At 35.7% G+C, this 13,171-nt stretch overlaps 1 protein-coding gene across 1 annotated transcript in view; it reads right to left on the minus strand.

The window, feature by feature from the left end:
• ADRM1 (adhesion regulating molecule 1) overlaps positions 1-13,171 on the minus strand; it is a 57,766-nt gene that overhangs the window by 1,965 nt on the left and 42,630 nt on the right.

A 13,171-nucleotide genomic window follows, 5' to 3' on the forward strand; every position in this document is an offset into this window, starting at 1 on the left:
TTGGATCATTTATTTATTTTTGCCATATTTGGCTATTGGTATCTACTTTAAGCTAACTTCTATGTCCTTTTGATATGTCTCCATAATTTTTGGATCATTTATTTATTTTTCTCACTCAACAAGGTGTTCCAGTGAGGGCAAAGAAAGCTCCAGCCTTCTTTGCCCTCACTCTGGAATCAGACATTTTCCCACAAAGCTCTGGTTCTTTTTAGTCAGGAAAAGTATTTAGAAACCAAGATCAAAACATGCTTTGTATTTTAAATTATTTTTCTATATGTTTATCCTGAGTTTACAATTGTACTTTGAGTGCTTTGCTGGAGTCTGTCCACTGTTTGATTATATATATGTTTATACCTTCCACAGGATTTAGTATCGAAACTCTTTTTCATGTATTAGAATTTTAGAAGTGGAAGAGGCCTTAGATATCCCTTGCTCAGCTGTCTCATCTCATGCATGAGGAAATTGAGGCTCAGAAAATTAAGTGGCTTAATTAAGACAGTTTTTTTAGTGGTAGGTTTGATTCTGGAGTATAACTATTCTGGTTTCCAGTTCACTTGTCTTTCTAATGTACAACACATATGCTCGGTAATGAAGGTATGCTATTTGTCTTAGTTTCCCAGCTGCTGAAACAAATGCTGCACAATGGATTGGCTTAAACAATGGGAATCTACTGACTCATGGTTTTGAGGCTAGGAAAAGTCCACAGTTGAGGCATTTCTCCCTGAAGACTCTAGCGTTCTGGGATTGCTTGGCTCCTTGGCTTCTCTGTCACATGGCAGTCTGGATTCTGTTGACTGACAGCTTCTTGCTCCTCCCTGGCAGCTTTCTCCCTGCAACCTTCTCTACAAGGCCTCCACTAGCAAGATGAAGACACATTCTGATTCAGTTGACCATTCCTTAAAAACAACATCTTCAAAAAGTCCTGTTTACAATGATTCACACACACAGGAATGGATTAAGATTAATATGTTTTCCTTGGGTCTGTAATTCAATGTGCTACATTATTTGATGAAGGAAAATTACCACATTTGGTAGATAAAAGATGGCCACAATTCTTTGTTACTCATTCCCCAAAACCTGGTTTTAGCCATTGAAAGTCTTGGCTTTGAAGACTCTGGGATTCAAGAGCATGTTTTCAGACTCACAACTTAAGAATTCGACTCTTTCTGGCCAAACCAGCTCTCCCATGAGGAAAGAAAAAAGAGACAAGAAAGCCTGAAGGGAAATGGTCTCATTTAACACCTCAATACATTATTCCACTACACAGGAACAAAAGAAATTAAGGTAAGGCCCAGTTTCAAATCCTTAAGAAATAAACATAATATAAAGCTTATGGAAGACTTTGTCCTGACAGATCATGACAACATTTCCAGTGTTTCCTGAATAATGAAGTAGGGTGATTAAGGAGAATGTTAGCAAATTGAGCAGGTTTTTAACACCTATTCCTCTGTTTTTGAAGAAGCTAGCTTCTATAACTTGTATTTATGTTGGGTTAAAACAATATCCATAATATAATTTGTTGTTTTTCCCCTAATGTCCTATTTTCCACGAAATAGTGATCTTCCCAGAAGTACTGTCAATACCTGTGCTTTTCAGTAACGTAACTGTAGGGTTAGTGAGTGATTAAAGTTTTTAATCATAGGTTTATCACAATCACTAGACTATGCTTCTCTGCCGAATCCTTTTGCATCCAATTCATCCTTAAATTCCCAGTCTCTAGTCCAATGCCTGTTGTAAAAATAACATACAATGTTTTATGAATGACTGCCAGCCCTTTCAAAAGTTTGGTCTTACGTGAATGAGCTACGTGCATGTGTGTGCGTGTGTGTAGGTAGGTACGTGTGTGTGATATGTGTGTAAGAGATTTAGTGTTCATTGCTTCATAGTTAAAATTTTTAACTTATTTTAATTTTTGTTTAAACCTCTATGTGTACATGCATATGGTTACATCTGACTTTTAAAGAAAATCACTTATCTACACAGAGTATTTCTCTAAAGGCACCCTGAACACCTCAAGTTGTATTCATGGTGGTTGTTTAAAGTGACACATAGTCGTGCTTCTTTGAAGTACAGAATTACACTCAGCTGCCTTCATGCAGTACAATCCAAAATAATTACTGTCAACGTACAACTTCTACATTTTAAGGCCAAAAGGGTAGCAGAGAATTCATGAGAGAAATAAATTCAGTGTAATCTTGTTCAAAGCCTCTCTTCCTCTCTTCTTTCTAAACAGCTATATAAAAATTTCACTAAACAACCGTTTTATATATATATATATATATATATATATATATGTATATATATATATATAAAACAGCTATGGTGTCTTATCTCCAACTGGACTCTATATTATTCTAAATTGAAATATGTTTGAAGACACCTTCTAGTTTTCTCCATAGTTCAGAATTATTAGGCATTATTTTCCACCTCCCACACACATATTTGGAATACATTTGCCTACATGATTTAATGTGAAAAAAGAATTGAATTTTTAAAACAAATGACTATGAAATTTGATGATATATTGGATTTCTCTATAAGAATATGTAAAGTAGATGATTTATGGTTGAGAATTATTACATTGACTGTTCTATTTTTCAGAGTATTTGCCATATGGGAAAAAACTGTAATGATAGCATCTACTGTTAATATTTGAAACTTATGACTCTTTGAAGTGTAAACAAAATTTTTTGAAGAAAATTCAAGTTAAACTTGATACTCAGATGATACATCTTTAAACTGTAAACATAAAGTATTCAGAGTAGAATATTGAAAATCTTAAATTTTGAATCTGCTGGCTGTAAATTTCTCATAAGTTCCAACTTTCGGAACACATTGTTTTCAGTGAAATTCATTGAATAAGTAGAAAACATGATATTACTTTTTCAAAGGAGAGTTTTTTTAGAGTAATTACGATATGTTCTAAAAATTTAGTATTAGATAATTTGTTTAGATTTTATTAAATTAAATTTATGATTTATGACAAGGACATAACTTAGTCTGCAGTTTACCTTTATATTACAAGGGAAGCAGGATATGGGATATGGTGAAAAGAAAGAAAATAAGCAACTCTACAATTAATAACAGTTAATAACAATAGCAAGTCAATCTTTACGTTTTTTTGGGAAAAGTAAACAGTAGAATACTGATTTGCATGCAACATAGTTGAATGTAAACTTGGATAGAACATGCTTTGAAATCTGATTAAAATCATTTTTTGATCTTCATGTGACTTATGAGAGACTACACTCAGTCTAATTCTGAACTTAAAAAAAATTGCATTTTTGGAAATATATAATTTGGAATTATTGCTAATTTGGAACACCTCTCTTATTTTGAATTAAGGAGATTTTCTTTCTTTTAAATAGTAACATGCTTTTTATTGTTTTTACAAGCTGAAAAATAGATGCATGCTTATTGGGAGAAATTTGGAATATAGAGAAAAGTACACAAAAAAGATAATTACCTGGAAGTCTGAGAAGCACTCTTAATACCAGTTTATATTGCTTTTCAGTTTTTTTCTGTGCATATTTGCGTTTATTATATATATATATATACATATATATATAGATATAGATGTAGATATATATAGAGAGGGAGATTTTGCACATTACAGAGTTGGAATCTTTTAGGCATTTTTACTGTAAACACATATGAATGATTCAGAATTCTTTGAAAGTATCATTTTTATTGGCTGCAGATTATTCCATGGTATAAATACTCCATAATTTATCTACTTTCTTAATGTTGGACATTTAGCATATTTCTGATTTTTTGTTATTTTAGGTCATGCTAATATGAACAATTTTATAAATAAATCTTGATCTGTATCTCAGGCTATTGCATTAGGTAAGATTCCTGGAAATAAGATTACTGGTCAAGGAGTATTGACATTTTAAAGCTGTTGCTACATGTTACAAAAATCTTCCTAGAAACCTCACATCATTCCTGCTGGCAATACACGGGATTGCTGATTTCACCATAGACCCACAATATCACAATAGTGATTTTATTTGAAAATCACTGTTGATTTTACAGGCACTGGTAGTTCAATTTAATCTGCTGTTTTTGGCTACTCAGAAAGTTTAGTATCTCAAAATATCAATTCTAAGACATGATTAAAAGGACATTTTAACTATATGTTCTGGTTTGCTATCTGCCGTTATACAAAATACCAGAAATGGATTGGCTTTTATAAAGGGGGTTTATTTGGTTACAAAGTTACAGCCTGAAGGCCATTAAAATGTTCAAATGAAGGCATCAACACAAATATACCTTCACTAAAGGAAGGCCAGTGGCATCCGGAAAACCTCTGTTAGCTAGGAAGGCACGTGGCTGGCGTCTGCTGATTCCAGGTTGTGTTCCAGCTCCACCGTCAGCTCCTGTCCATTCTTCAGAGTGTCCCTCTTGGCTGCAGCTGGTGTCTTAGCCTGTGTGGCTCTTTTTAAAGTATTCCAGTGATTTAATTAAGGCCCACACTGAATGGATGGGGTCACACCTCCATATAAATAATCTAATCAAAGTTATTACCCACAGTTGAGTGGGTCACATCTCCGTGGAGACAGTCTAATCCAAAGATTCCAACCTAATCAACATAATACTTCTGCCCCCCATAGGACTGCATTAAAGAACATGGGGTTTTTGGGGACATAATGCATCCAAAGTAGCACACCATGCATAGCTAAAGTGCATAGAATGGCTAAAAGCTCAGTGCAATAAGGGTAAATACTCTGATGTCATATATATATGCAGTATCTAGAAATAGCAAATTTGTAGAGAAAGAAAGTAGATTAGGGGTTACCAGGGGCTGGGGGTGGAGAAGGAAATGTGGAATTTTTGCTTGGTGTATGTAAAATGCTTGCAAATTTGGAAAAAAAAAAAATGGCCAGTGCACTTATAGATCATACCTGGATGTTAGAACTCATTCACACTAGCTGGGTGACCTTTTATAAGGTCGCTCTCTCTCTTGTTTGCGCATCTGTCAAGCAAGAAGCAAGAATTTTTTTCCTGTTGTGTTAGAATGTTAGGAAGATCTAATGGGATTACAGTGTGAATTGTACCTTAGTGGCTCCTTGCAAACACCTAGGTTTAAATTATAACTCTAACACTTACTATCTTTGGATTGCTCCTAGCCTCAATTTTCTCATACTTAAAATGGGAATAATAATAAAGCTCATCTTAAAAGGTTGTTCTAGGAATTAAATGAGGTAGTAAGCATAATGTTCAGTAAAGTGCTTCGCATGAAACATCCCCAAATGTAAGTTATTAATAGTATTATGTGAAAATGTATTAACATATAAAACTTTGTAAGTGAAAGATATTATTAGTTTATCATTCAGGTAATATGCCAATTACTCAATTTGCTTTGGGGGTTAGATTTTTTCTGGCTTTTTGGCATTGCTTTATGTAGGAAATATTTACAATGTTTTTAAGATAAAATTTGTTTTGAAAATAATCATGGAAATAAAAATTATAGTATTGAAAGATATTTTTGCTTGCAATGTATATTACCATTAAGACTAATATGTAAAACTGCCTGATCATTTTTCCTTGTCTTCTCTACAAATATTAAGTTAGTTTTTTTTTTTAACTTTTTATTTTGAAATACTTTCAAACTTCCAGGACAGTTACAAAAATAATACAAACTCCATACAGAGAACTAAAGCATACCCCATCCCCCCAGATACCGAGTACCACCAGTTATAACGTTTTGCTGCATTTGTCATCTCACTCTATCTTCTATCCATCAATCATCTATCTATCTATCTATCTATCTATCTATCTATCTATCTAATCTGTTTGTCTCTCCATTCATTTGAATAGTTGGGTGTAGATTGTATACATCTTTCTCCTTGAACATTTAATACTGCCATGTACATTTCCTAAAAATGAGGATATTCACTTATGTAACCACCTTACATACAGTTATCAAGCTTAAGGAATTTAATACTGATATATAGCTTACAGTCTATATTCCAATTTTTCATATGTCCCGACAATGTCCCTTTGAACCCTTTATCCTCCCTTGCTAGATCCCAGCCAAGATCGAGTATTGCATTTAATTTCCATTGTCTCTTTGTTGTTCTTTCTTTTTCTTTTAATTGTGGGACCATATATACATCACAAGCTTTCCCATCTGTTCCAGTTTGCTGATGCTGCCATTTTGCAAAACACCAGATTGGCTTTTATAAAGGGGATTTACCTGGTGTTCTAGTTTGCTAATGCTGCTGGAATGCAAAACACCAGAGATGGACTGGCTTTTATAAAAGGGGTTTATTTGGTTACACAGTTACAGTCTTAAGGCCATAAAGTGTCCAAGGTAACACATCAGCAATCGGGTACCTTCACTGGAGGATGGTCAATGGTGTCCAGTTAACCTCTGTTAGCTGGGAAGGCACATGGCTGGCGTCTGCTCCAAAGTTCTGGTTTCAAAATGGCTTTCTCCCAGGACGTTTCTCTCTAGGCTGCAGCTCCTCAAAAATGTCACTCTTAGTTGCTTTTGGGGGCATTTGTCCTCTCTAAGCTTCTCTGGAGTAAAAGTCTGCTTTCAACAGCCGTCTTCAAATTCTCTCATCTGCAGCTCCTGTGCTTTCTTCAAAGTGTCCCTCTTGGCTATAGCAGCTTGCTCCTTCTGTTGACCTTATATAGTGCTTTAGTAATTTAATTCAGACCCACCCAATGCGTGGGCCAACACCTCCATGGAAATTATCCAGTCAGAGTCATCACCCACAGTTGGGTGGGGTGCATCTCCATGGAAACACTCAAAGGATTTCAATCTAATCAGCGCTAAAACTTCTGCCCCATAAGATTGCATCAAAGAACATGGCTTTTTCTGAGGGACATAACACATTCAAACCGGCACACCTGGTTACAAAGTTATGGTCTTAAGGCCATAAAGTGTCCAAGGTAAGGCATCAACAATAGAGTACCTTCACTGGAGAAAGGCCACTGGCATCCGGAAAACCTCTGTTAGCTGTGAAGGCACGTGGCTGGTGTCTACTTGCTCCCATGTTGCATTTCAAAATGGCATTCTCCAAAATGTCATTATCAGCTTTCAATAGCCATCTTCAAAATGTCTGTCTCAGCTGCGGCTCTGAGATCCTTTTGTTTGTGAGCTCATTTATAAGACTCCAGTGAACTAATCAAGACCCATGCTGAATGGGTGGGACCACACCTCCACGGAAACATTCAGTCAAAGATCACACCCTTACCAAAGGTGTCACTCACAGTTGGGTGGGTCACATCTCCATGGAAACAACCTAATCCCAATATCCCATGAGATTGCATTAAAAGACCGTGGCTTTTTCTTGGGGGGCATAATAAATCCAAATGGGCACACCATCTCATCTGCTCCTAAGTATAACATTCAATGGGATTACTCTTATTTCTACTGTTGTAGTACCATAGCCATCTTCCATTACTAAAACTTTCCCATCTCTCCAAACAGAAACCCTATTCCCACTATTCATTAACTCCCTGCCATTCCCCACCCTGGCAATCTCATTTCTGTCTCTATAAATTTGCGTATTCTCTGATTTTTCTTTGTTGTCATAGGCCTTAAATTTAACATCCTAAATCTGTAACACTCCTGTTGCTTAGATACCAATTTAATTTCCATGGTATACAAAACCATGTTCCTATAACCTTTTCACTCCCTCCTTTATACAGCTCTCTGCACAAATTGCATTTTAATGCATTATGAGTCCCAAATCACTGATTTATCATTATATTTTATGCATTTTCCTTTTAGATCCTGTAGAAAGTGGAAAGTTACAAACCCCAAATATGATAATACTGACATTTATATTTACCCATGCCATTACCCTCATTGGAGATCCTTATTTCTTCATGCAGCTTTGATCTGTTGTCTATTGTCCTTTCCTTTCAACTTGCAGAACTCTCTTTAGCATCACTTGTAGGTCTAGTCTAATGGTGACGAACTTCCTCAGATTTTGTTTATCTGGGAATGTCTTAATCTCATCTTCATTTTTGGAAAGATGAGTTATTGGATATAGAATGCTTGGTTGGCAATTTTTTTGCTTTCACCATTTAAATATGTCACCCCACTGCCTTCATGCCTTCCTAGTTTCTGATGATATATCGGCATTAAATCTTATTGAGGTTCTCTTTTATGTAACATATTGCTTCTCTCTTGCAGCTTTCAGGATTCTCTCTTTATCTTTGGCATTTGACAGTTTGATTATAATATGTTTTATTGTGGATCTATTTGGGTTTATCCTTTCTGGAGTTCATTGAGCATCTTGGATACATATATTCATGACTTTCATAAATTTGATAAAATTTCAGCCATTAACTGTATGATTATTTTCTCTGCCCCTTTCTTTCTCTTCCTTCTGGGATTCCCACAATGTGGATTTTGGTATGCTTGATGGAGCCCTACAGGTTTCTCAGGCTCTGTTCACGTTTTTTTTTTTTTTTTTTTCCATTCTTTCTTCTTTCTACTCCTTAGACTGGATGATTTCAATGGTCTTATCTTCAAGTCCACTCATTCTTTTCTTCTGCTAGCTCCAATCTGTTGCTGAACCCCTCCAGTGAGTTTTTAATTTCTGTTACTGTGTTCTTCAGCTCTGTTTGGCTCATTTTCATAATTTCCATCTCTTCTATTGATATTCTCTTTTTGTTCATCTGTTGTTTTCCTGATTTGTTTTATTTCTTTGTCAATGTTTTCCTTTAGCTCTTTGAACATATTTAGAGCCATTAAAAAAATCTTTGTGTGGTGTGTCCCAGCCCTGGTCCTCCTCATTGAAAGTTTCTGATGTTTTAATTTTCAGCTTTGCCTAGGTCATCACTTCCTATTTCTTTTTATATTTTTAAATCTTTTGTTGAAACCTGGGCATTTTGATATTTTAATGTAGTGTCACTGGAATTTAGACTCTGAGGTGTCTGATCTTTTAGCTTGTATTAAGCTAGTATTATGACAGAGCTTTCCTTGAATGCCAGGAGCTACCAAAAAAGAGAAGAAGGAAAGAAAGAAAATACTTTTCCCAGTATTTGCAGAGTGACCTGTGCTACTGCTCTCTTTCAGAGATTATTCATGCCGTGTTTAGGGACTAGCTCAAAGCATAGGGGCTTCCCTGATCCTTTCTGTGTATGTCTTATCCTGAGTATGTGCATGTGGCCTTAGGAATTCCTCCATTTATAAGGATATGAATATGCCCTCTTCCCTAGGAAACAGTTCCCTAATGGCCCTGGGCACAGCACTGCATTTCTCACAGCCAGCAATCCCTTGCCCCAGGCAGCCTCTTGACTGCTTTTCCACAACATTATGTAGGAGTGCTCTGTGAATGGCCTTCTATGTGAAGGGCAAATTCATGGACAATGAGTCCCGAGGCTACCACCAGACAGATTGTGCCAGACATACTTACTCCCAGTATGTGCACAAGGATTACTCTGCTACCTCCATAATTGGGATCAGGTGTCAGTACTGGGAACGCAGGCAGGCTTTGAACCGAGCCAGTGATGGCTGGGGGAGGGGCCAGCCAGGCATCATTAGATCCTACTGCTTTTAAGTAGCCTTTTTCTTGATTCAGCACTCACCCTATTCCTGCAGTCCCTTAAACGTTTTCTGGAGCTTTGAGAAAGATGTTTCTGCCAATTCTTGCTGGTTGTTCAGAGCACTCGTAGGTGGTCAGAACCCTGAAGTATCTCAGTTCACCATCTTGATGGGAGCAAGGCCCTCAGTTTTTAAAAGCAATTTCAAAATCATGAACAATAATAATTAGGCAGAAAAACACTGGACCCAAACAAATTCGAATTGCTGAAGTAATTATTCATTGAATCCAGTAATATAAGAGAAATTTGCATTTTACTTATGGCTTGGGCGGAGGTTCTCACAAAGGAAGAGTAAAAACAATGACTCTGATTGATCTTTAGTCCTCGAGTTCCAAAGGCAGCAACATAAATGGTTATTATTAACATAGTCTTGGGGAAGAAGGAAGAAAGAACTTAATGTTGAGTCTCCAGTATTGCTCTGCCTGCACTCATATATTGGAATGCATTGAAAAATGGAGGGGACAGTACAAATCTGCATCCCTCCCTCCCCCCACACACAGAATGCCTCTTCTGCTATTTTCATTTGGTCCCAAGATTTTGGAGAGATCAATACACATACTTTTCAAGGAAGGAAATAAGACAGGAACATGTGCCCTGGTGGAGGTACTTAGAATATTGAATAGTTTTTGACATAACTCAACTCAGAGACAAGGTAATGCCCTCCAAGGATAGAAATGCTTCTGTAGTTTGAAGCTCATGGGGAAAAAGAAGCTAAATGAAAACTGGAAGGAAAATGAGTGGAGGATTTTACTTCTCCCCACCTCTCAAGTTGGAAAATAGTATGGTGAGTTGAGAATACAGAACTGAAAAAAAAAAAAAAAAACCCACTTTACTCTGATGAAAACTGTTTTCCATTCCAACATCACTATAGAAGAGGACAATGAAAATGCCTCTGCCTTTGCTTTAAATCAAAATTCATTCTTTAGGGTAATATTTGCTTTCTTTCCTGTTTCATTTGATGGTTGCACTGCTGACATGGATTCACAATGGTTACTAAAATATTCACTGCAAAAAGCTGGTGTGAAACAGCCTCATAACCTGCTACTCTTTTACTCATCTGGATTAACCTTTCTGCAGTAATCACAGAATTGTAAATACCCTTCAGCATTAAATAAAAAGCAGCAGTGTGCAGGTTTAAATGATTGCTTCAGCTTTTTTTTTCTGGCCCAAAGCGTGACTTGTTTTATTTAGCAGTTTCTGCATCCTCCCACTGTTGAACAATCATGCACAGCTGAAAGCTTTGCCTTTACTTTCTTTCTCTTGTTTGATGAGGTCCAGGATAAAATGTTCACATATCCTTTTTTTCCTTAAAGGTCAAGACTTGAATCAGAATCTGATTTGAAAAGTCAGTGTTCAAAGGTTACTGTTTTAGTCTAAATAGTGCCAAGAAAATCCATAGAACAATAGCACAGAGAGAGGCAAAAATTAAGGCAAGATTGGTTAAAAGCTTGTATATATTAATGCAACATTGTGGCTGAGAATTTAAACTCATAAAAGTCAGTAAAATCAAAGTTATGATCCTCCCAGCTATCGTTATTCGTTCCTTGCACACATGATAGTATTTTATGTACTACATTTGCTGTTATGTTTATGCCCTTATATAGAATATGTCAAGGTATAGTTACTAGGGAAAGCATAACTTTTCAAGTCTCACTGTCCTGCACTCTAATTCTTCAGTACAATTAACATCAACATGGTGGTTTAACTAGAAATGGTCCATTGCTTTTCCCTCCTTTGATTTTTTAAAGAAAAGAATATGAAGTGACCAGACATCTACTTGTTCTAATTGTTCACTAATATTTGGAACTTACTATATATTTTTGTAGGTCAGGCTGTATCTTTACAAATTTCTTTTGTTTGGGAGAAGAGCTTTCTGAAGCTTGCAGATGCCTTCTGCAAAATCCAGCAATTGTTTGTGGAAGACTTGGTGGATCTCTCCAGGGTCCTGATACATACTATTCACAGCTTTTGGTACACTGTGTTATACTTACTCCAGCTGGTACTGTAAGATTTGAAAATGAGTAAATAGAATACAGAATATTGTAGTATATGTATGTGCCATTCCACAAGTGAGAGATATTTAGTGGAAAATAACCAGTTTTCACTAAATTTGGACATTGTTCTATTTTCACAAGAGAATGTGCTTTGGAATCCTTAGCATAGATCTTCTAAGTAATATGTTTTAATCAAACTGGTTAACTGATATGTATATAGAGACAAAAGGCTTATTCAAAGTCAATTACAGGCTATATTTATTCAGCATGATGTAGGTTGTAGTAATATGTAATGTAGGAAGAAATTTTGAACAGGTGGATCTGGATTCAGTCTTGATTCTGACACTTACTAATAGGACATTTTGGACAAGTAACTTAACCTCTCTGAGTCTTGGTCCCTTAATTTATTAAACTGGTAATAAATACATTGTTTCATAGTATCATTTAAAGTTAAATTAGTAATTTATGTAAATGTAAATCACCTATCACTGACAGATTCTCATAAATGGAAGCAGGGTGTTTAGAAGTGAGTGTCCTGGAGCCAGACTGCCTGGGTTTGAATTAGAACAATGCCACTTATTAGCTGTGTAAACTTGGGCATGGTAGTTGATCTCTTCTTTCACTTTTCTTATCTGTAAAATGGGTATAACTAGTCCCTACCTCAGGGAGTTCTTGTGAAGATTAAATGAGTTAATGTTGTATAAAGTGCTTGGAACATTGCCTGGCATATCTTAAGCGCTGTATCGATGTTAGCTTATTCCATTATTCCTTTCTACATATTTAGTGTGCTTATTGCTTTACAATCAAAATCAAGTTCAGAGATTTCTCCTTTATTAAATATTTTGCAGATTTTCCAAATTGCCTATGTTGTTTTCCAACATTTGGAATTTTCCTCTTATGATAAGTTGTTCCTTTTCAATTTGTTTCTAATATCTGGTAAAACTGATGGATATTTGGTTCTAGTTAAGAGTCTACACAAAGGCAAATTTTCCCTAGTTGGTATTTTTAGCTGGCATTGTTATGATACCACTAAGCACTACTATGTTTTTCTTTTTATACCACTCAGAAATTTTATTAAATTTATTAGCACTCAGATTCTGATTTAACTCACTTAAATCATGACTTTGCATAAACTATTTTAAAAATAAATAGCCCAAATTTCATACAAATTATGTTGATTTTTCAATTAAATGATCATCTTCCTTGTAACCTGCCTATATATGTTCTTTATGACATATATTGCACCTTGCAAATCTCCCTCCCTACTTTGCCTTTGGTATTGCAACTTTAATCAATACTTACTCTTTGTTTTAAGTACAATTCTTTACTTTCCAGGTTTATCTCTATTAGCACAAGCCTCAAACATGCAAATTACCCATTTCTGCATACTTATGAAACATTTTGATTTCCTTAGAGAAAATGTACTTGATAGCTAAGGAATCTCTTACTCACTTTCATTTATTCCTGTATTTAATAAATATTTACTGAGTATCCAAATTATATCAAGGACTGGGGATAATGAGAATATGTGCTTAGTCCTGAGATATAGTAGTAGAGAACACAGACTGATCTTGCTATGATATCATTAAAATTTCTATATCACT

Source organism: Choloepus didactylus, chromosome 3 (genome assembly GCF_015220235.1).
Source record: "Choloepus didactylus isolate mChoDid1 chromosome 3, mChoDid1.pri, whole genome shotgun sequence".
In the NCBI taxonomy this organism is placed as follows: domain Eukaryota; kingdom Metazoa; phylum Chordata; class Mammalia; order Pilosa; family Megalonychidae; genus Choloepus; species Choloepus didactylus.